The sequence below is a fragment of the Pseudopipra pipra genome, chromosome 11, assembly GCF_036250125.1.
Source record: "Pseudopipra pipra isolate bDixPip1 chromosome 11, bDixPip1.hap1, whole genome shotgun sequence".
In the NCBI taxonomy this organism is placed as follows: domain Eukaryota; kingdom Metazoa; phylum Chordata; class Aves; order Passeriformes; family Pipridae; genus Pseudopipra; species Pseudopipra pipra.
The window spans coordinates 20,260,164-20,287,758 of NC_087559.1; the positions used below are offsets into that span (position 1 = coordinate 20,260,164).

The 27,595-nt window shown below is 46.6% G+C and overlaps 1 protein-coding gene and 2 long non-coding RNA genes across 8 annotated transcripts in view; 1 reads left to right on the forward strand and 2 right to left on the reverse strand.

The window, feature by feature from the left end:
• Positions 1 to 27,595, reverse strand: part of PHF2 (PHD finger protein 2) — an 82,644-nt gene that overhangs the window by 50,614 nt on the left and 4,435 nt on the right. The gene's annotated exons all lie outside the window — the stretch shown is intronic.
• LOC135420522 (uncharacterized) lies at positions 8,445 to 16,227 on the reverse strand. Of its 2 annotated transcripts, XR_010433573.1 has the most exons (4): positions 14,170 to 16,227; positions 13,735 to 13,808; positions 10,414 to 10,515; positions 8,445 to 8,961 (listed from the first exon to the last, which is right to left on the reverse strand). It is a non-coding gene; the product is annotated as an uncharacterized LOC135420522 (long non-coding RNA). The 2 variants fall into 2 exon arrangements; XR_010433574.1 differs by lacking the exon at positions 13,735 to 13,808.
• Positions 8,848 to 10,109, forward strand: LOC135420523 (uncharacterized). 2 transcript variants are annotated; one of them, XR_010433576.1, is made up of 2 exons: positions 8,848 to 8,929; positions 9,753 to 10,109. It is a non-coding gene; the product is annotated as an uncharacterized LOC135420523 (long non-coding RNA). The 2 variants fall into 2 exon arrangements; XR_010433575.1 differs by lacking the exon at positions 8,848 to 8,929 and adding an exon at positions 9,284 to 9,674.

The window sequence follows — 27,595 nt, forward strand, 5'->3', positions numbered from 1 at the left end:
GATCCTCCAGCGTGGGCAGCAGGGCAGGGGGGATTCTGCCCCTCTGCCACTCAGGTGAGACCCCCCTGCAGAGCTGCTCCAGCCCTGGGGAACAGCACAGCAAGGACATGGATCTGTTGGAGCCAGTCCAGAGGAGGCCACCAAGATGATCAGAGGGATGGAGCAGCTCTGCTGTGAGGAAAGGTGAGAGAATTGGGATTGTTCAGGCTGGAAAAGAGAAGGGTTCATGATGACCTAATTGTGGCCTTCCAGTACCTTCCAGAGCCTACAAGAAAGAGGGAGAGAGACTATTTACAAGGGCCTGGAGTGACAGGACAAAGGGGAATGGCTTCACACTGAAAGAGAGTAGGTTTAGATTAGACATTTGGAAGAAATTATTTACTATAAATTTGGTGAGGCCGTGGTACAGGTTGCCCAGAGAAGCTGTGGCTGCCCCATCCCTGGGAGTGCCCAAGGCCAGGTTGGACAGGGTTCAGAACAACCTGGGCTAGTGGAAGGTGTCCCTCCCAAGGCAGGGGGTGGAAATGGATGGGCTTTAAGGTCCCTTCCAACCCAAACCACTCTGTGACTATGATTCTATGGTTCTATATGGTTGTGTTCCTGTTATTCATAGGTATAAAATGCTGAACTGCTCCAGTGGCTTCGGTGCAGAAATGTCATCTTCAGCCTCTACCAAAACTCAAAATACCACAGAGAAAATTCTCCTTAATTGATGGTAAGAAGATGAGTCCCTAAAATATATTGCATGCTACACAACTGTTTGACCCTGGGGAAAAAATCGTAACTTTTCACCCCAAAAGGAGCAATAAAAAACTATATTGGGGAAAATAAAAACGGGAAAAGGGGTTTTTTGTCTTGAAGTGAGCCACTGAAGAACGCTGCAGAAAGGAGGGTGATTTTTAAAAGCCCCTCTGAAGCCCCTTGGAAGCCCAGGTCTGATTTTCAAACTCTCTGAGCCATACACGTTTGGCTGCATTTTCTTTCCTTCAACTCTGTATTTAAGGTACAAGCCACATTCCAGGTGCTGGTCTAGTCTTTCTGGTCTGTTCCTGGGGCACAAAGGACAGAGAAATTGCCCTCATTGCTCAGCTGGGAATTCTACTGTGCAGGGCATGCCTGGATGCCACAGAACCAGCTGGCATTACCTGCTTTCATACCAGGTAACCAAAGTGCTCAGTAATATATCAAACTCAAGACTGATTTAGCATTCCTTTCCTAAGAACAGTTAGAGCAATGCAGGGAACCACAATCTTCACATATTTATCACAGGGAAAGAGGGCTGCAGTCACGATGAGCTGTGACCAAAACATCTCTGTACCTCTGTTAATATCATATTTAGGGAATGTAATAACTTAAAAGTATTTTCCCAACATTTGTTGCTCTGTGGAGTCCTTTTTATTTTCTTGATGTCATCCATAGAGCAAATTTAAGCCTATGACATCAGGCTGGGGTTTTTTTAGATTGAAAGTCTGTTAAAAGCAAAGGTTGATTTCCAGGGATTCCTGGAACATGCAGAATTTGAAGACTTTTTTCTGGCCCCTGGAGAAACTCAAGAAGACACGAAGCAGTGCAGGTTTTGGCCAGACAATCTCAAAAAAAAGCAGGAGAAACACAAAGCTGTTTGAATTCCAAAGAGCCCTCAGCGGTTACACCACATCAGCACATCCATTACAGCACCAACAGAGCAGCTGGAGCTCCACAGAACAGCTGGAACCTCAACCCAACTCTGTGAATATCCCCTCAGGGACCCAAGCTGGGTGTCACAGCAGGGCTAACACGGCCCCAGTGTGGAATACAATTTACCTGCCCAAAGAACACTTAGTGATTCTCAGTGTTCTGTCCTGTTTACTTGACTACAGCTTGATGGCTGTCAATGACTTGATGGTATTACAACTTGACATGGAAAAGCCATTTTCTCACCTAACAACTATCCAGATTTAAGTATTAGCTTCATGCCAGTATTGGTGAACCCAATACTGTTTTGTTATGGTAGCTGCCTGGGACGTGAACACAAGCCAACCTGCCATCCACACCTTCCTCTGGCATTGCAGTCTCTCCTTTTCATGCCAAGTTCTTCCTCGTTGCAAGAGCCAACATCACCTCTCTCACCCAGCTCTCGACAGAACCTCCAGAAAGAGCTGAGAGCACATTTTACAAACATCAGCTTGTGTAAGAATTCCGTTTTCCTGGTTTGCATTTAAACCTCCACCATGCTTAGGAACCACAAATCGTTACACAAGGCATTTAGTGTCAGGGAAACTCACAGAAAACACACATCCTAGATTTATGTTTGAGACCATCCCCAGAAAAGGCATTTTTAGCTTGTAAACTAGAGGTTTTCCACAATCTGAATTAGAGAATCACAGAATCACAGAATAGTTTAGGTTGGATGGGACCTTTAAAGGCCATCTATCTATAAGACATTTGCCTACACCTTGGAGTTAAGACTTGTGTAATCATGATATACACACACTTTATGACCTGCAGAGTGTCTCCATGCTGTAGCTGAAGTCACCTGCAGGTCCTCCTGACCTGTGCAGATACTGGATGTCAAGACAAGAGCTTCACCTAATGCTTCGCTGCAGAGGCTGGACCCAAACGACTCTCTGGGGTCTGTTCACATGTGCCCTGCACCTTGTTCCTGTTTGTTACAGAACAAACTGCCCAGGCCACACAGCCTCCCCCACCACACCCACCGTGCCGGGGCAGTGTCGCATCCAGGGGTGAACCTGCCCTCAGGTCTGGGCTCCTGGGGAGGGGGAACAGTCAGGTGGCTGTTGCTGCATCACAGAGCATGGGTGAGAGAAGGGGGGAAACCACAGCCTCTGGATCTCTTTGGTAAAGCTGCACCTGGAGCTTCTGCAGCTGCAGCACAGGCAGGGCCTGGAGAGCACAGGAGCCCGGCCCTGGCACTGCCCTGGGAGCCAGAACCAGCTCTGCTGGCCTTGGGCAAGCCCAGAGCTGGGATTCTGCTCCCCTAAGGAGCAATGACAAATGGTGAGCAGTGGCCAAACCACCTGAGAGCAAGGACTGTTTCTTTAATACAAACCTCCCTCCAAACAGATAACATACCACTAGCTGTTCCTGCTCTAGAGTAGTCCCCAAGAAGTTTACTACTTGTGTCACAGAACCACAGAATCCCAGAATATGCTGAGTTGGAAGGGACCCACAAGGATCATCCAGTCCAACTCCTGGCCCTGCACAGGCCCATCCCCAAGAGTCACCCCCTGTGCCCCAGAGGATCAGCCAAACCCTCCTGGAGCTCTGGCAGCCTTGGGGCTGTGCCCACTGCCCTGGGGAGCCTGGGCAGTGCCCAACCAGCCTCTGGGGGAAGAACCTTTGGCTGAGATCCAACCTGAGCCTGCCCTGACACAGCTCCAGCCGTTCCCTGGGGGCTGTCCCTGGTCCCCCCAGAGCAGAGCTCAGTCCCTGCCCCTCCTCTGCCCCTGCCCAGGAAGCTGGAACTGCACTGAGGTCTCCCCTCAGTCTCCTCTGCTCCAGCTGAACACACCAAGTGCCCTCAGTGTCCTCACATGGCTTCAAATCAAGGCCCTTCCCCATCTTTGTTGCCTCCTTTGGACACTCTGTTTATTTAATACAAACCTCTCTCCAGACAGACCACACACCCCCAGCTGTTCCTTCCCAAGAAGCTTTCTCCCTGTGTCACTTGAAAGCCACCACCACCCTGCTCTTAAGAAGGTGTTTCAGTGGGTTTAAAGCTCTTCTGATCTCTAAGTCCTCAGATGGCCTCAGAGGAAAGATGGATCCTTTGAGCAAACATCTTGCCTCTTGTTTTCCAAGGGCATACTGGGGTGTGTCAGGTGTCCAGGGACTCTGAAGGGACATCAGGACAGCTGGTAAAAAAATCTGATAGCCAAGTAACTTCTCACTTATTCATACAATTATTAAAAGTGATTATTAATAAATCAATGCAGATCTACGTCTCATCTCTTACAGTTTGGCCAAACTGATTGGGACACATTTGACTTTGAATGTTGAACACGTTCAATGTAACTCTTCAAAATCCACCAGTCCCAGAAGTTATTCTGGAAAGTAAGGAGCTTGAAGAACCACTGGGTATCTGCAAAGGTTAAGCCCAGCTTTTGCAGCCCTGACAATAATGGAGAGTACAACTCCATCACAAGTGGGTACCAAACCAACCTGGAGCCCTGAGTGCCTGCACGGGGCTGTGGGCGGCAGTGACACCAGGGTTACTCCAGCTGACCAACCAAAACCTGCTGCTGGTGGGCTTATCTGAGCTTCAGCCCAGTTGTACTGAAGCCACTCCTGAGGGACCATGCTCAGAAAAGCCTGAGCTCATGGGACACAGGTAAGTTTCCAGATTTCCAAAGCCTAAACCCAGTTCCTTCCCTATAGCACCCAAGAACACAGCGCCCCGGCACAGGTTGCCCAGGGGAGCTGCGGCTGCCCCATCCCTGGAAGTGTCCAAGGCCAGGTTGGATGCAGCTTGGAACAACCTGGTCTTCCAGGTCTCTTCTAACCCAAACCATACTGTGATTCTCGGATTCCATTTCACCATGAAAACAAGTTGCTCAGAGATGGCTGTTCCCTACATTGCAGGCAGCAATACATAAACACTGGGGTGCCAATCCAGGGAAACAACACTCTTTATGATGAGCAGCATGAAAAGCTTGATGTCCTGTCACATGGGTGTCTATGCTCACTTCAACATGCTACAGGTCACTAATTGCTGCTTTAGTTTTCAATATCTTCCCTCACAAAAGGTAAGAAATTCACCAAGAAAACAGTGGTGGCCTTTGCTCAGGTGTGTTTGCTGATGAATCATTTCCCTCTGCAGCCCCTGCTGACTTAGGGGTCTTTTCCAAACCCTTAGAGGTCTTCTCCAAACTTAACAATTCTGTGGTTCTATGACTCTGAAGCCCCAGCTCCATCTGGATTCAGGTCACTTCTCCAATGCCCCTGGCTTTGCTATTAGGAGCGGGTGGCAGTGAACTGGGTCACAGCCTCAGCTCCATCCCCTGCTGCTGGATACCCAAGCAGGTCCTTGGCTCTGCCCTCCATGAGGGAGCAAAGAGGCAGGGAGACCCAATTCTGCTTCTGAAGACGCCATAAGTAGGTCAGGCGAGGAGCAGAGATGTGATCTGGCTCTCACCCATGCTTTAAGCAAAACATGTTAATTTACAAGATGAAAATAGCCCCAAAGAGACAGGATGCCGTATAGAAGACAAAGTATTAACATAAATAAACTCTGAAACATCCTCACTGCCCCTTTCCTGAAGCAGGAACAGAGGCAGGGATGTGTAGGAAGAATGTGAGATGTGCCTTTCCTGTGGTGCACTGTCTACAAGAGGCTGCAGCACTGCCACACCATCCCAGGAACAGCACATTCCAGGGACCAAAACCATGGGAACCTACAATGCCTCACCAGAAGGTAAATTCACACAGGAATTGTAATCATTTGAGCCAATTCCTGCTCTTGCAGCCCATCCTCTTCCATGCATACGGGAGCTCAATTTGGATCTGCTTATGTCCTATTAATAGGAAGAAACCTAAATATGGAAAAGGAAATATAAAAGGGACAAACACCCATTTTGAGCCAAGATGAATGAATGTCATGAATGTTTTTCAAATGCACACAAATCTATCCCATGTCTTCTCACACCTGGGTGTTCTATTCTGTGTCAAATACCTTTTCTCTGGGTTTCAGGGGAAGTTCTATCTACAGTCCCTTTTCTCATTGCAATATTCATGAATTTTTTCCATAAGTTTCGCTTCTGATTAAATTGTATCACTTTATTTTATTCTATTGTATTGTATTTTATTTTAATTATTGCACTGTGTTTTATTGTATTTTATTATTTCATTTTATTTTATATTTTATTTTGATTATTTCATTTTAAATTCACTACAAGACATTTTAGTTTCCAGAATAAAACTCTACAAACTTGACATGAATAGTGGAACTTGTCAAATTTCTCCCCTATCCTCTCAGAATTTTAAAACAAAATACAAAGTAAAGTCACTATTTCTTCCCCACTGGAGACACAGACACATCTGTATATGCATAAACCTACAGTCAGACACAAAGAACATTTTCACACAACCACGGTCTTGACCGTGAATAGACTCCATGTATCCATCAGGGAATTATTATTGATTTTATCTGGGAGATGCTCAGAGGCTGAGAGGAACCTCTGAGTCTGAGATCACACGTGTACTGACAGACACTGAACACTGTGACCCATCTCAGGACAGGACTGGTCACACTCACCCCAACAGGGACTGGCTGAGCTGCTGACACAACGTACAGTCACAGAATATCCTGAGCTGGAAAGGACTCACAAGGATCATCCAGTCCAACCCCTGGCCCTGCAATCCCACCCTGTCCCTGAGAGCGTTGTCCAAACCCTCCTGGAGCTCTGGCAGCCTTGGGGCTGTGCCCACTGCCCTGGGGAGCCTGGGCAGTGCCCAACCAGCCTCTGGGGGAAGAACCTTTGGCTGAGATCCAACCTGAGCCTGCCCTGACACAGCTCCAGCTATTCCTTTGGGTCCTTGGGTCACCAGAGACTTGGAGCCTTCTGTAAGGGGATATTTGTGAGGGTCACAGGGGTCCCTTAGGGCTCTTAGGCTTGTACCTCACTCTCGCTGCCATCATTGAATTTCTGTAACACCAGTGAAACATTGCTCAGCACGACCAAGGTTCTTCAGGAGCCAGAGAACCATCCACCTCCCGTGCCTGTTGAAATCAACACCTATGGAAACAATCTGACAGTGTTTCTTAAAACCAAGCTGTTCTATATCAGCATACAGTGAAATGACAGAAGCAGAGATGTGCATCAACCCCACTTCTGCAGATCCACCGAGACAACCGTGATGTCTTCCTTCCATCTGTATCTTTGGGCCTCGATGAACCACTGTGATTATTTCTGAGGCTGATGAGAGGAGGTCTGGTCTTGATCCAGAAACCAAGACCAAGGAAAATGCCAAGGTCCACCTACAAGACTGGACCCTTGGAGTGGAAGCTCCTCAAAGGAAGCTGTGCTCCGGACGGAGCGGTGCCCTTGGGCAGGTCCCTGCAGCGGGGCACTGGTCCTCTCCAAACCAGATCCACTGCAGGGCCCTGAGCCAGCTACACAAATGTATGGCTGGTGATTCTGTGCTTTGCCTTGTTATAAATAGTAAGGTTTCATTTCCTTCATAGAGCTTTTGATTTGTTTCCTTTGGGAGACTCATGGGTTTTAATGGCATTAATTCCTATTTGCCAACCTTGTCCATATAAATGAGGATCTTCATTAAATGAATGTTAAGCGATGAGCACTATAATTAGGACAGATTTAAAAGGCAGTGTGTCTAAATCAGAGACTGCCCAAGATGTTCTCTTTTTTATTAAGATATAATTCGAAGGAGAATTACTGCTTAGTTTGAAAGGAATTATATTTTCCAACAATCTCTTCTCACTGAGGGAATGTACAGAGCAAGGATGTACACCTTGCTTCAGAAGTGAAGCCCAGATCTCCCAATCCCTACTGCTGACAGTTCTCACAAGAACAAGGGTGGGTGAAAAGTGTCAGATGGTACTTTTTTCCCCTCTAATTATTTTATGTCAACTTAAAATTCTATTCAATCTCTCTGTCACATAATTTAAAATAATTAAAGACTTAGAGACTGACCCCAACGCTCAGTCACACAATCCCAGCTGACTGCAATGCCTCTCATCTGGATGACATCAGAAGCAAGACCTTGAACAGATATCACCACTGCCACCATGGGGAGAATGGCTCATGCCATTTACTGCACAGTAACATATTCCCATCTGCACCCAAGCCTCATCACCTTCCCGTGACACCTGGGTAATCAGAGCCAGATCTTGCTCTCAGCCACATCAGGCTCCCAGATTGGTTTGGGTTGGAAGGGATCTTTAAGCCCATCCAGTCCCACCCCCTGCCATGGGCAGGGACACCTTCCACTGTCCCAGGTTGCTCCAAGCCCCGTCCAACCTGGCCTTGGACACTTCCAGGGATGGGGCAGCCAGAGCTTCTCTGGGCAACCTGTGCCAGGGCATCACCACTCTCACAGGGAAGAATTCCTTCCCAATATCCCATCTAACCCTGCCCTCTGGCAGTGGGAAGCCATTCCCCCTTGTCCTGTCACTTCATCTCTTTTCCAAAGTCCCTCTTCAGCTCTCTTGGAGCCCCTTTAGGCACTGGAAGGGACTTTAAGGTCTCCCTGAAGCCTTCGCTTTTCCAGGCTGAATACTCCAGCTTCTTCCCCTCCTCATTTCTGGGTTTCCCAAAAGCAGATGGGAAATAAGCCAAGAGGGAAGGAACCAGAGAAAGAGGCAGTGGTAAAAAGCAGGAACAAAACCAAACTCAAGGAGAAAATTACCAAAGTTTGAATTAAACCCAAAATGTCAAGAAGTCCATTAAAAAAATACCACAAAAATAACCCTCCTCTCAAAATCATTCTCTTAGTTTTAGTTTATTCCTTGTGTAACCCCACTGAAAGCAGCAGCACTGGTCCACAAAATAATCTGGCCACATGTAAAAACTTTTTCCAGGCTGGGTGGCCACACTGTAGCTTCAGGGAGCCAAGAAGGGCTCACCCCAGCCTGGGAGCAGGGGAAGGTGACAAAGCAGACCACACCACTGTGCAGGCCTTGCCCAGCACCCACTGCACCCCAGCCCAGGCCACCGCCGGGACGACAGAGCTCCCGCTCTCAGGGCAATCCAGCAGCCTGCAGGTGTGAGCAAACTGCTCTGCACGTGTTTTGTCTGTGTTGCTTTCCTCCTCTCCTCTGCTCCTTTTGCTGGTCACCTTCTGTTCTTTACACACAGTTTCTGTTTCATCTTCAACTGACGTGCAGGTGCCACCGACAACCGCCAAACACACCAGCCACGACACCCACCTCTGGGGACAGCACCTCTGCTCTTCTGCTACTCAGCTTGAGGTAGATACACCTGAACAGACACCTTTTGCTCTCTGTAGAAGAACTCAGACACAAACCATCATGAGTGGAGCACATCTCTGGGCTCCCCTTGCACGGCGATACCCGCCTGCAGGGCAGGGTCCCTTCCCCACAGCTCATGCTGGTGGCACTTTGTGACCAACACAGCGTCCCCTCCATCGAGTGACACACACAGGACTCTTGGCCCAGTAGAATCAGAGAATCACAGAATCATTGAGGTTGGAAAAGACTGAAGATCACCAAGTCCAACCATTCCCCAGCACTGCCAAGGCCACCACTAACCCGTGTTCCCAGGTGCCACATCTACACATCTATAAATCCCTCCAGGGATGGTGACTCCTTCCATGAAGGAATTTTCCCAGTATCCAACCTAAACCTCCCCTGTTGCAACTTGAGGCCATTTCCTCTCATCCTGTCCCTTGTTCCTTGGGAGCAGAGCCTGACACACCCCCCATGGCTTCCCCCTTCTGTCAGAAAGTTGTAGAGAGTGAGAAGGTCCCCCCTGAGCCTCCTTTTCCCCAGGTTGAGCCCCCCCCAGTTCCATCAGAGGCTCCTCTTCAGGCTTGTGCTCCAGACCCTTCTAGTAGTCAAGAGACAGATGCAATAACTTCAGGAACAGCAACATGACAGGAACAAGTAAAGAAAAAAGTACCTTTTAAGTAAGCAAAAAGAAGAAAAAGAACACTACGGAAGAGAAAAATGGTCTTGTCTGCAATAAAACATCCAGGTACTCAGGAGTACCTAACGTGCCTAATCGTTGTCATAAAATGACATTAAAACCTTTTGGTTAGATTCTGTCTTACAGATGATGAGCACTGCTGAGGAGAGACTTCTAATCCCCAACAGCTCTTAACACAATAGACCTCAACCCCAGCTGAAGACTAGATGCAAGACCGCCAAAAGTAAATACTGTGGATATTTGTAGGGACTCGTAAAGCTCCTCTCATGTTTCAGTTTTCAGTCTTCTCATGTTACACATTTTCAGACCACTCATTGTGACCTACAGTCAGCAGAGAGCACAGACCTTTGCAATGCAAGACTTTGAACTACATCCTGCTGCACACGTTGGGTTTGAGCAGAAACAACTTGTTTCCCAAGGCAGAGTGGAAGCATGGGAAGACACTCAAGAAAATATTCTTGGGAAGACACTCAAGAAAATATTCTTGTGAGAGTGAATATGCTTGAAGCATTTTGCCCTGGAATCTGAAGAGTGTTTCTCTTGTGAATAGGGAAGGGGAGCCCAGGCCTCACTGAGGACAGGTCATTTAATGTAAGGGCAGCTCTTTCCAATGACAGTCATAGAATGGAATCACAGCACAGTTTGAGTTGGAAGGAACCTTAAAGCACATCTTCTTTCAGCCCCAAACCCTATCTGCCCTGTCCTAAGGAAAGCAGCAGCTCCATGCCCAGGAGTTCGTGGCTTTGGGGGTGTTGACAGTGCACTCATGGACCAGCCTGACGCTCACCTTACAGGCTCAATGCCCTCAGACCTGTCTCCTCGCAGGACACTCCTAACAAAAGCCTCTGTCAGCAGAACAATTCCTCCTAAACTTCCTGATGGCTGAGATCTGAAAAACAAGCGGGTGGACACCGAGGATTTCCCCCTGAGGTCACTGAGAGCTCTATAAAGGGCACTTGCAAGCTGAGTCCTGGTCCTGGGGCTTGCCTGGATGAAAACGCTGTGCTGGGTTAGTGGCCACACACCACAAAGTGGATTCATGCATAAAACTGCCCTTTACCCTTCTTCCCTCTGGCTCCCAGCTCATACCAGGCTGCACAAGCAACTCTCCAGATCCCTACAAACTACCTCTATCACCACACACACCACAAAACTTCTCTATGGAATTAGTGCTGGGTTGATCAAAATAAATCCTTATTTATCTGCTGCACACAACCGAGGGATGCACTGAGAGTCAAGTGCCACAGTAAACCAAAAATCCCAGGAATGGACTCGTTTTCAAATACATTTTCAAAACCACGGGCTGCATTCTGCCCAGTGCAGAAGGGAGTAGGAAAGGGAATTGTCCCGAGGAAAATAACCCTTGCATTACTGTATAACCAACAAAATTCCGTGACATTAGTGCCTCAGCACTTCTTCCTCACACAACGTGTCACCTCAGTGGTTGACCACAGCTCCATGAAGAGCTCCAGGCTGCAGACTGTGGAAAAGCCACAGTCAGAACAGTCTTGTACAAATTCAGCATAAACTTTCCTCCACAGAGAAGCGCTGTGATCCAGCCTGCATGTGTTTTCACTCACAGGGCACCTTCTCCCCATCACAGGTCAAACTGCTTTAGAGAAGTGTCTGCTATTAGCATGTGCCTTTTGTTCCTCAGTAAAAAAAAACCTGTTGTCGTTGTATAAATGAAATATCACCCATTTTGGAAAAAAGGAAATGAATCAAACTAAAATAAATGAAGTTTCTAGATCACAGCAACCTACAGCTATTGCACAACCCCGGTCTTTGCCAGCATCACACTGTTATGTGGCCTGCCTAGAACCAGTGTGTGCCAGCAACAGAACTGTTTCCCAAAGCTGAAGGTCAGAAACCCAAAAACCAGCAATGCTTCACTGCTCGATTCCTTGAGGCCCCACAGGCCAAGGTCTCATGGTTCAATAGAACACATCACACACATGGATGAGACCCCACAGACCAACACAGTCAACTCCTGAGGAAGACCAGTCTGGGTGAGCCCTGGCAGCCACCAGCCCACCACGGCCACAGGCAGCACTGGGAATTTGATTTCACTCCAGCCTTTCTTTGCTGTCCCAAGGATTCAAAGACAAAAGGCATCTCTACCAGGAATGCCACTCCACCAGTGGCCGAGCAGACAGGCCACCTTCCTGGAAGAGACCTCCAGGAGAAGGGACACCAAAAGCTGTGCTAAACCCAAGACCTGAGGAGCAGCAGCCAGGTTCAGCTGCGCTGGCTCATTTCCCCCATAATGCAGCACTGTAACACACACCAGTGTGTTACTGCTGGGTGAAACACATCCCTTTTGCCCTCTGAAATTCTAGGAATTAATTTTCAAAAATAAGCGCAAACATATCAAGAAATCAGCCATTATATAAAACCTCTAAACACTGACTGCAGCCTCACCACGACCCTGTCATTCCATTTTTCTTCCAACAGGAAGGTTACTGCAAATACTCCTACAGTAACACCGGCTATTCAAGATCCACAGCCTACCAAACTACCTGTAACACTGGCTTGCTACAAACTCCCACCTGCAATCAACAGACCCCTCAGAAATTTTTAATTTTGTAACTTGTCCTCCAAAAGCCACAGCACTTGGAGCAGCTCCGCTGCAGGATGGGGACAGCAGGGATGTCACACACCCTGGGGACGGGTGTGCCAGTTACACTTGGGATACAGTTAGTTTTCTTCACAGTCACTACTACAGGGCTACTTTCTGTTCTCTCTTCTCTGAAAGCTTGTTTCCTTTGAAAGTCACAGGGATCCCACCTTCAGCTGCTGTCCACTGGTCCAGCTGCACTGCAGTTGGCTGCACCAATCCTCACTCATTAAACCTGGGTCCCTATATTTTCCCTTCCCTGCTGTGTACACAGACCCTTCCAGGACCTTCCCCTGGCTGCAGAGGGTGTGGCAGTGTCCGTCCTCAGCAGGGAGATGCTCCTGGCAGCACCTCAGAGGCTGCCAAAATCCAACCCCCAGGTGCCTACAGACAGCACCCTCACCAAATTTCCATCACCAAATCCCGAATATGCCTGTTTCCAGAATTCAAGCTGTGGATGTGCAAGAGGAAGGCAGAGGAAGGAGAAGGACCTGCCCAAGGGGATAAAAGTGTCTGTAGGTACTCCCTGGGCACATCTAAAAATGTCCAAGCAATCTTGCTGTATGAAGAACTGCCGTGCTGGTCTGTGATCTCACACCCCACAATTTCAGCAGTGTAAAGCTGCACCTCAGGCTGATCTTTCTCACTCTTGTTTTCTTTTGAGGGATAATTTCCAGTTTTTGTGGATAGATCCAGAGTGAACCTCCAGACCCCATGACATTTGAATCAAGAACTGGAGAAGAAACAGAGCTTTCTCCACTGCTAAAGGAGTTCGGGTGCTTTTCTTGTGCACAGGTAACAAAATGGGTTTGGATTTCAAGCTGGATAGGCACATCTGCACTGACACTGGCAAAGGTGGGTTTGCAAATAATCAAACTCTGAGGAGGGGGAATGTGTTTCAATCACTGGTTTTCAGCTTATTGAAATCAAATGATGCCTTTGCCGTCTTGTACCCGAGTCTGAGGGCTCAAGCAATATATATTATAATATATACCAAGCAATGGGAGTGATTTTACTGTACAAACCCTCTGGGTTAAACATCTCCGTGGGAGGTCCCACAAGTCCAAGTTTTAGTGTTTCAGTTACTGAGGCTGCATAAACACTTTAAACCAAACCAGCTGAGCGCTGTCAGAGCTGCTCTGCCCAGGCAACATCAGTGACTTCGTACAGCAATAACCACTTGTACATGTGTGTATTTATACACATAAATACAGCTCTGACTACTGCACGTGTTTGACTTGCTTTAATTGCGCCACCCATTTATATAACCATTTATATAACTTATTTTTAAATCTGAGGTAACTTATCACTGTAATTTGCATGAGCATGCTCAGATCTCCCTAAAAATACTGATCAATGACTGGCTCTCATTTTCAAAGTGCCCTTTGCATGTGTATATATATATATATATATATATATATATATATATATATATTTATATATATAAAAATTTATAAACACACGGAAATCCTGATAGTACCCCAACGTTACCTTTTCATGTTCTATTTTGCATGACAAACATCCTGAGCCAACAGTAATGTTCACAGGGGAAGCTCCAAAATGAGCTGACAGAATCACGAGGAGGGAAGAAGGAATGGGAATGATTTTCAGTGTCATATTTACAAAGAACTTAATCTATTAAACCCAACAACAACACAATTAAAGAATGATAAATTATTAACAGAACCCCCAAACCATTCTTGATTGTTCCTGTTGTTGAGCTCCATGACCTGCTCTTGTATCCTTATTTCATTTCAGCACTTCGAATACATTTTTCAAAAGATTAACATCAAATTTCAAATGACTTAATTACAGCTTTATCACATTTTATTCCTATTTCAAGATGCAAACTGGCTTTACATGTCTCCATGTACATCCATGCTGCACTCTGCATGCCCTTGCCATGCCACCCTCCAGCCAGCTCACCTCCAGGATAACCCATCCATGTGACAGTACAGGATCCTCCTGCCCACAGAGTGCTCAGCACTGTCCCATTGCTGAAAACAACCACTGTGGAGATGCTTCATCTTCACCTTTGCTACACATGGCAGGTGTGTCTGGGAATGATGGATAACATACTTGATAGAGGGAAACAAAGCAAACCTGTATGTTTAGAAAACCATGGCAGCAATAGGCACACATCACAGGGGGGTCCCAGGAGACCAGGCACTGGACTGGTCTTGTCCTTTATGCCCATGGACTCATAATGACTTGTTCCACCTGGTAATTCCACCCTGGCTGGACACACTTTACCAGCTGACTGGTAGCACTGGTCTCCCTCACACTCTCCCTTTTACAAGCTCTGTGATGGAACAGGTTGACGATGATGGATCGGCCAAAGTGGTTTGATGCTGGGGCCCCTTTTCTCCCTCTTGCCTCCAACAGAACCTCTATTTACTGAAGCAGGTCCCAAGGCTCTGCTGCTGAGCAGATTCCTGCTGTGGACTGTGTGGTTTGGGGTTTATCACTGTTCATCAGCAATTACAGAGCACAAACCTATACACCACAGCAACACCTGCCATGGGAGGTTGTTCCTTACAGCTTTCACAACAGCATCTCCTCGAGGACACCACAGACATCTCCTGCAAAGCCTTGCAATAACTGGCAGCCCATCAGGTGCTGCAGCAGTACAAGCCCTCAGGAATGTCATAGGCCATTCCTAGAAAATTAATTAACTCCAAATTAACACTACATTTTACAAAACTGTTCTTTTAAGCCCTATTTTCGGATGAGCCTGGCTCAGCAAACACACAGACTCAGTCTCACGACGTGGAGGTGAACTGGAGCTTACTCCTGTGAGAAACACAGCATGGCTCTGGATGGGGCCCCAGCCCTGGGAATTTCCGAGGAGGGAAGAGAGGTTCATGCTCATTCTAACCTAGGGAGACGTGGTGGGATTTACAGAACTGTTCAGGGTACGATGATCTGACCAACAGCCAGAAGGAATCTCTGCCCTTGTAGCTGCTGGAATGGAAGCAGGGCAATACCAAACACCTTTGAGTCACATGGCTGAAATGTGAACAACCTTCCAGTGCAGCACACCAGCATTCCATAAGGTAAATCTGCCCAAACTGGAATGTGAACTAAAGCAAAGAACAGCAGGAAGCACACAGGGGTCTTCAAGGGTCTAGGCAAGGCACCTGAGGGACTCCAATCTCCTCTGAGCACACGGAAGGAAGAGTTCATAAGCTCAGCAAGTATCAGAATTTGATGTAACCAGACATTTTAAATGGAACCAAGCTCCCAGCTTCTTTTCTGGGAAACACATGGCATCCTGCCTGGGATGGCAGCGGCCCTGCCTGGCAGCCAAGACCAACGCTCCCAGTGCCAGGAGCCACCAGCACTTCCCTGCTTACACCTTTAACGTTTCCCTGTTTAAAAATACAACAACCAAGCTCACAAACTTTAATCCAGCTGAGGAAGACAAATGAAATAGTATCTCAGTGAAGCTCTAAGTGCTCTTGCAAAAGAACTTCCCACCTCTCAGTCCCCAGTAGGACAATTTACTCCTATGGTCTTATTCTGGCAAACGAGGTACCTCCGAGACGAGATTTTTCTTCTCCCTTCTTATCAAAGCTTTTATGTGGGTTTGTGCCATTTCAAAGCACAACATATTTAAAAGTTTAAAAAGTAAATCTGAACTCAAATGGAAGCAGTAACAAAGTAACTTGTCCAAAACTGATTTCCTTCAGTTCCAGATGATGTCATTACCGGTGAATAATAACGCAGACATGAATTTGCTGCCAACAGGAAACACTGCAGCATGGAATGGAATGGAATGGAATGGAATGGAATGGAATGGAATGGAATGGAATGGAATGGAATGGAATGGAATGGAATGGAATGGAAGGGAATGGAAGGGAAGGGAATGGAAGGGAAGGGAATGGAAGGGAATGGAAGGGAATGGAAGGGAATGGAAGGGAATAGCCTGAGTTGGAAAGGACCCACAAGGATCATCCAGTCCAGCTCCTGCCCCTCCACAGTCCCACCCTGTCCCTGAGAGCGTCATCCAAACCCTCCTGGAGCTCTGGCAGCCTTGGGGCTGTGTCCACTGCCCTGGGGAGCCTGGGCAGTGCCCAAGCACCCTCTGGGGGAAGAACCTTTTCCTGACCAGCCTAAACATGTCGAAGTCTCATGTAATTTTGAGCCTATTTTCAAGTTGCTCTGAATGTGTTAGGAACCACTAACCTCACATTTTTGCAACTAATTTGGTCCAAACTGCCATGGAAACCCCTAAATATTTTTTAATGCTGAACTGTGGAGGAGCAGTAACAGACCCAAATAAAATACCCAGTGACATCCAGTGCCACTGGTAGTGAGTTAGCAGTGGAGATTGCACAGTGCTATGCTGGAGTTCAGGCTGATGTAAAGTGCTTTTTGCACCAGCTGACTTAGATGTCAGCACATCAACCCACCTTGGCAGGAGGCTGGAACAAGATGAGCTTTAAGACCCTTTCCAACCCATTCTGGGATTCTGTGATTCTATACATAATCACAAACTTCCTCTTTTTCTCCAGACACTTTTCATGCCTTTTTACAAACATGGCTTAAAGTGTTAATGTTTTTTTCCTGTTTGTGACTTATCGACACAAAATCAGAGCTCATACTTGCTCTCCTCAAAGGGATAAGCCTTACCTGAGGAGTGAACCCTTCCAGCACATGCAGGCTGTGCTCCCCAAGACACTCCATCCTTCCTTAAAAAATGATTGTGGCATTTTCTGTGACACTTTTGTCCCCCCGAGGCCCTGTGGCATGAGCAGGACCTGGGTTGCCTGATGCTGCTGAGCCTCCAGATCAGCATAGTTTGCAGCTAAAGAATCAATTCTGCTCTGGGGGGGATTCTGGAGCTCCAAGAACACAAAGAAACACAAAATTCAGAAAGAACAATGAAAAGGCAGCGGCGGCCGGCAGGTTCAGACCGTGACCACAGGCAGCCAGGCAGGCTCTGTGCTCCCACTCACTGCGAGATTCCAGGTAAGTGTTCTTCACAAACACCTCCTTGACACACACTTTCCTTCCTCAAAGCATTGGCCAACTCTCACATCATGAAAAAGCAGAAAAAATGATTCTGAAGAGCATTTGTGGCAAGTGCTTGGGATCTGAAAAACTTCCTTGTACCAAAGCAGAAAACAACAGTTTTGCTTGTTCTAAAAAAAAACCCAAAAAACAAAACAAAACAAAACAAAAAAAAAAAAATAAAAATAATTAAAAAAAAAAAAAACAAGCAAGCAATAATCCCCAACTAACCAAAGAGACCTGCCCACCCTCCCAGCAGAAAGCCTCCTGGGAAAAAGCTTAGGCTTGAGGACTTAAAAACATCAAGGCCTGATTTGTCATTGAACACAACAGGCAACAGCAATTCTGATTGCAACCGACACGATGAATTGATCCTTTCCTACTGCCCTCTGCTTTGGAAGCATCAGGGAACAACCCCAACTCCTGCTTATTCCAGGCCTTTGGGTATTTTTCAAATAGGATTGTAATTGAATTTCAACCACGACTTCAGTTCAGCAATTTTAAAATGGAAAAATCCAGCAGTATTGTAAAAAGGGACACAGAGTGCATATGGGCCTTGAGTAGCTGGTGAGTTGGCGAGCAGCCTGGTAGGTACCTCACAGCTGAGTTACACATGGAGTGCAACAGCTTTACTCCTCTCTCTGGGCTGTGTGTTCTGCCACACTCCCCCTCCTGCCCTTTGTAACAGCTGGTGCTGTGGGCAGGGCCAGTGCCTGTGGTGGCCCCTGGCCGGAGCATCCCCCTCCCTGGACCACTCCAGGGCACCTCCAGTGAAGCCCAGTGCTTGGGCAATCCTCTACTGCTGTGGGCAGCCAACACCATTAAAGGGCAGCTCCAGTCTGTAACTGGGAGTAGAGCACTCTGCCCAGTGACACACTTGGTGCAGGACTGCACTTACCATCTCCTCACTGGTGTTGTAACTCGTGGCATCTCTGGATCTCAACCACAGTCACCCCACAGTCACCCCTTTCCTTACCTGCTCCCCCTCAACACAGCCTGCAAACATCAGGAATTCATCTGAAACACAAACACCCTCTTTCAGTAACACCCACAGCACCCAACACGGGCAGTGGGCTGTGTCCACAACAAAAGGGATCAAACAAAAGGGATATCACCACACTCCCCGTGAAGCAGTCACAGCCAGCAGTGAACATGCAGGAGGAACACACAGCTGAGCACACCCAAACCATGGAGTGACCTGGGATGTAAATTCAGGGAAATTTTGCTGAGAAAAAATGAAACCCAGAATGGAATCCAACAAACCTCCAGAAGAGCAAGCACATGGCATTTCCTGCATTTCCAGAAACCACAACATGTACACAGATCTATGTTTCCAATAGCAGATATAATGAGAGCTACATATGGTGACACACACTCACAGAACCCACCGTGGATTGTCACTCCTCTGCCCTGCCAGACACCTGGCAGGCTCTTGAGGAGAGCTGTGCATTCCAGACACACATTCTGCCTTAAAGAAATAATTTTTGAAGATTCCAGGCAGCAGAGGCCGACTCCACACCCTGACAGGTTTGCTGGGCTTCTCTGGAACAGAAACTGCCCGGGCTGTTGCTGCACATGTGGCACACAATGTCAGCCCGTGCCTGGCACAAGGGGAGCCAAGAGGACACCTGTGAGAGCAAATGCCCATTTGGAGGCTGGGATTTTGGGATTCTACAGAGGCAGGTCTAGTGGCCAGTCAGCCATCAGTGGCTGGCCAGGGAAACCCAGCAAGCTCAGATCATGACACTGCTGCCAGCCCTTCCAGTCCTCTTCTGACTCGGCCTTCCAGAACAGCTTTCATTCCCCTTCCTCTTCCAGAGAAAAACTATTCACTTTCTTCATTAGGTTACATATTACATCTACAATATTGACATATTTCAATTAATGTGCACACATGAGAGAGAGTTAAAGTGAACCCAATCAAAGAGAAATTAACTAATTTGACAAAAACTTCAAAGGAGAGGAGGGGCAAGGCCAGTAATGGAACCTCGTCATCCCATCACTCTGTCCTCTGCCTAAACCTCTGTGTTTAACTGGTATGTCTGAAAATACAGAATCATGAAATGGTTTGGGTTGTGAGGGACCTTAAAGCTCATCTCATTCCAACTCCCTGCCATGGGCAGGGAAACCTTCCACTGTCCCAGGTTGCTCCAAGCCCCGTCCAACCTGGCCTTCGAAACTTCCAGGGATGGGAAGCTTCTCTGGGCAACCTATGCCAAGGTCTCCCACCCTCACAGGGAAGAATTTCTTCCCAATATCCCATCTAACCCTGCCCTCTGGCAGTTTAAAACCAGACCTTACCCTGTCACTCCATGCCCTTGTCAAAATCCCTCTCCAGTTCTCTTGGAGTCCCTTCACTATAATTAAATATAAATGTTGATTATTTAACACAGAATTGTGACTTGAACAATTTACACAGGAACTTTAAATCCAGAGGGTCTTTACTCTCCACAGCTCCACCAACCACACAGGAACCAGTGCAGCTCTGTGCACTCCAACCTGGGCACCAGCCACGCTGCAGCCACAGACAGAAATGCTGAAGGACCAAGAAAAGCAGAAAGAATCATGCAACTGTCCCTCAAAATAAATTTTTAGACTCTTGCATTGAACAGGAGCTACCATTACAAAATCCAGCCTGGTGGAACCACAGCAACATACTGCTGCACACTGAGGGATCCCTGCTCCACAGCACAGCTCCTTCCAGCACAGGAATGGGCTCCACACTCACCCCAAGGGCAGCAGCACGTCATTGACTGAAACCTCACTCCTAGTTTTACCAACACCGTGGGCCTCTCAGCCCAGCCTCGCTCAGCTCCCAGTGTTTCATCCCCACCCATGACAGCTCCAGGTGCTATGGAAGGAATGGGTGTGTTTCAATGGATGCAGCGATGTCCTCAGGAATCAAAGATTGCTGGAAGATGTGGGAGTAAAACTGCAGGGGACTGTGAGCTATATGCCAGGGGGAAAGGCAGCGGTGGGTGAAAAACTGTTACTATTTCTGATACTGCTTGTAAAGCTGGAGGAGAAAGTCAGTGCTGAGGCTGTGTGTGTCAGGACACTGTGCCCGGAATGGATGGAGAGGGCTCTCAAGGAGTTGGATACATTATTTCCCTTCATTCTTTGGACACAGAGGGAGTTGCACAGGTCTGTTACAAACTGAGCCAGTGTTTCAGAGACATCCCACCCCCACGCTCCCGGGGCCCTGCGGGGCTCTGCAGGTCGATTCTCCCACAGCGCTGTTAATCCCTGCTGGATTTTCCAGTTTTACCCTCTCTTCAACATCACAACAGACTGACCAGAGAACCGGGATGACTTTCCCCAGCCACCCCAATATTTACTCCTGGAAAAGGCAGGCAGCTGGGGTTGGCTTTGGAGTGGTGATTCCTATTCAGCCCCACTGAGGAACACCAAGCTCTCCTGCAGGACTGACGATGGATTGTTCCCACAGCGAACAACTCCTGGGAGCTGCCGGGTTGTAGCTCTGCTGCAACACCACAGTTGTGACTAAATCTAACACATGCCCACCCCATCAAGTGATTTCACTTCTCTTAATACTCACACTTTGACTTATCAGGGCCAGTTCATCGTACTGGAGAGGTTTTTTTCCTTGCTCAAGCTCCAAGCAAGGCTGAGGACCTCTGCTTTAACTCATGGGCCAATTCAAAAGGCAGAAACCCGATTTCAGAACCAAGCTGCTTAAAAAATAACTAGTAAAGTCATATCTGGCTCCTTTAGAAGTTTAATGCAGATAACCAACATTTGTCTGATAAGTTAGTGCAAATATAGACAAAGCAAAAGGGAAACGTGAATGCAGAGTGGAAGAGACGGGAAAGACATTTACTGAAACATGGTCAACAATTAAAAGGTCTCTGTATGGAATGAGAAAATGAAGAATATTTCTTGGGCTATAGAAGAAATGTTCAGCTACTCTCTCAGCCTAACTCAGACGAACAATTTTATCATCTCATGACTAAAGAAGATGACTTGATGAGCAGAAGCACATCAGAGTATTGATGGCAACACCTGACTGAGAAAGAGGCTCTTCACTAATGCAATAATACAGCATCTGGAAACCGACAATAAAATAAAAACCTTGGATTGGAAATACATGTGATTGTTTCCAATAACAAACCAATAAACGCTCGGGACAACTCCTTAGTGGATTTGTTGACTTTCCCTCAAGACCAGCTGTGCTTTCACGCGGCCGATGTGTTTGTCCTGATGCAAAAGAGTTGGTGGATAAGAGTTGTGAATACTGCCGAGAACCACTTTGGTACCAAAAACTGTGAATTTGTAGGATCTTCTCAGAACACGCCTGAGTTTTCTAAGGCCTCCTCAGCCAACTCAGCAAGAGCAAACTCACCCCTCTTAGAACAAGTCCCATGTTCCCCTGTAAGGAAACGGCATCCTCAGCTTTTCTAGCCCTCTTTAACACGCTCTACCATCTTTATGCCTTTCAATGGCAAAGCTTCACTGAGAGGCCTTGCCTCCAGACCAGGAGTTAATCAAGTCTTTGGAATGATTAATCCCTCGTCAGCAACTAACTGAAGAGTAGCAGCATGAATGTTTTGGACACAATGAGCAGGGATGAGAAACTGAAGAGAGGTGGCCCATGGACTCCCCTCACCAGCAGAAGAGCAGCCTTGGGCCACTTTGGGAACCCTGGAGGTCTTGTGCCTTCTGATGACACTTCTGGGACTTGGATTTCTGAAGTGACCATAGAAAAAAAGACTAAGCAGCACTACATTCTTTGCTCAATGACCCTTCATCCAGGTGTCCAGCAGGACTCATCACCATGACAGCATTCTTTAATTCCCCAAGAAATATTTCTGGGATAGGAAGGAGTTCATATGCTGTACTCATGGTAGCCTGCAAGGAGCCAGGGGTTCCACTGGTCCAGCTCCCAGTTAATTCCAGCCAACAAACTGCTCATAAATAAATTAACAGCACACTAGATACACTCGAATTTTACATTCCTTAGCAACTGTTGCAATTGTATTTAAAGAGATTTAGGATCAGGAATAGAGAGGAAATCCCAAACGAAGAGCAGGGTGGCCCAGGAGATGCTCTCCCTGTTCAAACACAGACAAAGCAGCAACAGCACTCTGAGCCCTTTCACCTCCCCTCCTGCCCCGACCCAGAGCCTTTGCTGAGATGCTCAATAAGGGGACTAAATATCACTTAGAACCTGGCTATGGGGATTGTGCTCCTGAACAATGATCCCTGACTGTTCCATGTGCTCCTGACACATGGAACATGGCACATATGGCACAGGAACAGCGTTCCAGCCAATTTTCACATTTCCATCCCCTTCCATTGAGATGTTAGCAGCAAACATGGAGGTTTAAAAAAAAATCACAACTACTGACTCCCAGCAGAAATATCTCACGTCTTCTTTTCTCTTGTTACATCCATCCAGTCTGCCAGATGAAAACTTCCAGGAGAAATGGTGTTTCTGAGAGTAAATGTCCCATATATTTTGCTAAAAGAGGAAAATGCAACGAAATCCATGAGCAATTCCATGAAAACAACAAGGCACCGTAACTCCAGCAGCTCTCATGTCGTTCCAGATTACCAGGTTAACAACTGCAAACAGGAAATGTAAAAATATCTTTGTTTCTGCAATTCTGGTTTATTTTTTCCAGTCAAAATATACTACAGCTTAACTTTCTGCTCATCTCGACCACCTGCTAAAACTAATGGATAAAACACTAAAAATTGCTGAATATCCCATTAGAGGCCTGCACTGGTTAGCTGGGAATCTGTAAGCACATACAGACACAGTGAAGCTCAGTGTCCTCACATTTGCCCTGCCTGGAAGTTCAGGACCAAGCCCTGGCCTCATCTGCAGAAGGAGCACCCGTCACTTTTGGGGGACGTGCCTGGGAGGAAGAGAAGAGGGGAACTCCTCCATGGGACTGCTGGTCAGGGACCCTGCACTCATTGTCAGCCTCTTCTGACAACTCTCCACAAGAGCCAGGAGAGTGCAACAAGGAGGGCTTTGCACTCTCCAAGACCAGAAGATAATCATCCCTTGGCACCCTGGATGCACCCTGGCCTGGCAAACCAGAGCTGCAGAACACCAAGCACCAGAGGAAAGCAGGAGATCACAGAATCATGGAATCCTTCAGGTTGAAAAAGATTCTTAAAATCATCATGTCCAACCATTCCCCAGCACTGCCAAGCCCCCCACTGACCCGTGTCCCCAGGTGCCACATCTACACATCTCTTAAATTCCACTAGGGATGCAGACTCCACCACTGCCCTGGGCAGCCTGTGCCAGTGCTGGACAAGCCTTTTGGTAAAGATATTTTCCTTAATATCCAGTCTAAACCTCCCCTGGCACAACTCGAGGTCATTTGCCTCAAGTGTGATCACATCACACTACCAGAGACAATGGTCCCTGGGACACCACTGCCCCTCAGAGAATGCTCTTCTGAGGGGCTTGAGCTACTCAGTCACCACGTGGAGTGGGGGACAAACCCCCCAGGAAAACATCTACATGAGAGACCTGCTGAGATTTGCTAAACATCTTGTTATTGCCAATGTATTGTAAACAGGAGGTATTTAAATGCAACAAACAGCCAGGTAACGTCCAAAAATAGATGTGCATAGAGCCCTAAAATAGACTGTGCACAGGCTCATTGTTTTCAGATAAAACTCTGGAAAGGAATTACTATTCATATCAGTCAGCCAGTGTAAGATTTGCTAATGTACACCCACGTTACAGTGTTATCAGCCACTGATAAGATACATAACATGGTCACTGAAAAACCCAGGTGATCTCACAGCATTAGTTCACCTGTATCACAAAAAAAGCCTCCAGCACTGCTACAGAGCAGCATCTTTATAAGATATTTTGAATGTCACAAACCATGTTTTAATTAAGTCTTTTGAGAACTGTAAACCTACAGGAGAGAGCTGTCTGGACTAGGAAAACACATTCAGTTTTTGGTGTAGATATATTTTACTGCTACTGTAAAATGTATATTGGTCAGAAAGAAGTAAATATATTAAGGTAATAGTAAAGATGCTGGGGTTAGAATTTTAAAAAGCCTTAGAGTGATTCTATAACACTTTCTCTCTTCCCCAGTTTCTCCCCATATGTATTTACACTGCTTTAATAACTTTTTTCCAAGACATCTTAACCCATTTCCTTGATTATGGAGATATTCAGCACTAAGGAAAAAGTCCCCCTCTGCTTGCAGAACTCATTTCTTTGTTGTGACATGGTTTTAATTTTTCTGATTAAGAGGCAGCACCTGGTCAGGCTGCTGCCATCCTGCTACTGCTCAACTTAGCAGGTACCCAGGTGCCCACAGGACTCACAACACAGTGAAGACAAAGGCTCAGGCTGCTGGAGAGCACTCATTAATCCACCCTTTTTCTTTTTTCTTTTTTTTTTAATGAAATATGAATTGTGCTTAACATTCATAACATTTTCAGAGGTGAAATCTGGGTAAAACCCTCTGAAATTAAAAGAATTGTTACATATAAGAACTTCTCTGTGATCTCTACTTGCTCTCAGGTACCAGAGGACCAGACAGTGGTCATGTAGGCCACAACTTCCCACACTACTGTCCACTCTTGGTATTACTTAGACTTGGATTTTCTAAAGCATCCTTTAATTAGCAGAACAATGCCATGATTTGTGAGCTGACACAACAAAACCTCAATGTCCAGGCCAGCTAAGCACTCATGGCCCCTAAATTCCTCTTTGCATAAACTGGAGTCATCAGTTCTTCTCACAACTGGACTCCATGTCAGTTGAATGCTTTTTCAAACTGAACCCTCAGGCTCTTCTAACAATCAAGATTAAATCCAAGAAACTCAGGCACTGTGAGCCTGGAGGTGTCTAATGGTGATGCTCAGTTCCATGGCAAAGGACAGATCGAAGGAGAGGCACCTGTTCTCCTTCACAGCCAGCTTTGCAGGCCAAGATGTTGCCCTGGCACCCACTGAAACCCACCCACTACCCAGGCAGTGGTGCAGAAGAGGAGAGGAGGCTCAGAAATGGGAAGCTGATGCACTTCTTGCATGAGTAGCTAAACAGGGAGCCTTTCCTATTGTTCAGTTGTGCCAAGCACTGTTCCTGAGAACATCAGCATTACAATACCACCATGGGAATTTTAAGGGTGAACACCAGTTTCTGTGCAAACTTGGTTTTTTGAGTAAGAATTCAACCCTTTTAACTTAGACCAAAAGCAGGGTTTCAACCTCCCAGTGTATTTTCTCTGCAAGATAAAACCACAAATAAACGCAAGGCCAGGTTGGACCAGGCTTGGAGCAACCTGGTCTAGTGGAAGGTGCCCCTGTCCATGGCTGGGGATGGAACAAGGTGAGTCTTAAGGTCCCTTCCAAACCAAACCATCCTGTGATTCCATGATTCTATGATAAAACTTTATATTTGGAAATCTGATACACAAATTGAGGCTCTACTTCTAACAAATACTTGCAAAGTATTTCTGCAGCTGTGATTGATACTGCAACGACCCGAGAGGTTCTCTGAGGTCAGCTGAAAGCTTTAATGGCACGTTAAAAACTCTGACTTATTTTCCATCCTGAATCCCAGGCTCTTCCTCAGAGCACAAATGGTTGGGAAATGGTAAGACAAGAAGTTTATTCAGCCACGCCAAAGGACCAAGAACACAGCACTGACAACATGGCAACACACGAAACCGACTCACTGCACCATCCAGCCAGACTTGTGGCGCTCTGGGAGGTGGTGTTAGTCATCACTGTGGGACCACACAGCAGTATTATGGAATCCCAGGATGGTTTGGGTTGGAAGGGACCACCTTAAAGACCATCTATTTCCAACCCCATAGGCCATAGGCAGGGACACTTCCCACCAGACCAGGTTGCTCCAAGCTCTGTCCTTGAACACTTCCAGGGGTGAGGCAACAATTACAAGTCAACAAATCCACCATCAGTACTGGGACAAGTGTGCCACACATTCCTACCTCTGTGCAGCCCTGGACATTTAAAAAGAATTTAACTGAAGACATAACATGGAATTGAAATGAAAAAAGCTTCTTAAGTTCTCTGGTCAGCTTCCAGCAGAATAAATAATGCTGTGGTACTGAAAGGAAAGTCAAAGTGACAGCAATTTCAATCTGAAAACAAGAAGGTTTTAACCAGTTTTAAGTTCCAATCTTCTTCACATTCCATACCGAGATATCAGATTTTTAACACAAAAGTAGGTGTTTTTCTTTGTTTGGGTTGTTTTCTTTCTAAGGCAACCAACGCCCACTAAAGTGTCCATGTAGATACTTTATCCACAATAATTACCATGCTTTAGGGGCTCTGCAAAGTAATTTCTAAACAACCTGGCTTGTTTTTTTTTTTGCTGGGAACAGAGGACAAGAGAAAGCATTCTGCTATAGGCATTAGCATGGCTTATTCGTGATAGCTGCTGTGGTCAGGTTCCCAGGGTGACTGAGGCTGTCATGTTGACTAACTCTTCAGGAAAACTTGAAATAATATGAAATTTTTAGTTATTTGAAAAACCTACACACCTTGGTCATGTCTGAACTCAGCACACAAAAGGAAATCGTTCTGTGCACAGCACAATTAACCTCAGGGACTCCCTCTGCTGTGATAATACCAAGGCAAACAACGCTGTAGTTTTAGGATTATCTTCATCAATTTTTACCCAAATTTCCAAATTTGCCCACAGCTAGTGATAAGCCTGGGTAAAAAAGAGGAACTAGATGGTGCCATGCAAACCCAGACCTGTTTTTGAAAGGAACAACACTGAACATTCCATTATGAACATAAAATCTCCCCATGCACAGGGTTAACTTTGCAGAGTAGCACATTGTGCTTTCCTTAGCCCAGCCATGGTTCACTCTGTGCACTGGGGCATCCTGAGTAACCCAAATCATCATTTTAGGCTACTCTAGTAACTGCATGAGCTGCTTTTAGGTAACTAAACCTTTTCCTAAGTTATCGACCTCTGCTAGGCCTGGGGCAAGAAGGTTCAAAGTTTACATATACATGCGATAACAGAAACAAATACAAAAATACTTGTTATTTCATTTAGCAAGCACGACCCCACCCTACAGCACCAGGTGTGTGTTATAAGAACAGGTAACAAAACACTGCAGAGAAAATGAATAATTTACCTCCCCTCACCTACAGCTGCAACGAGTAACCCCGTACAGATTTCTAGCTGAACAAACTAGTACAAAAGGACTTGCATTTCCTTGGATGTGAGGTTCTGTAATGTTCCCACCGTAGATGAGAAGAGGCCTGTCATTATGCACAACTTCTTCCAGCCCTCAGCATCTTGTTGGCAAACCCACCCCTGCCACTCCCAGCTGCTGGGAAGGTG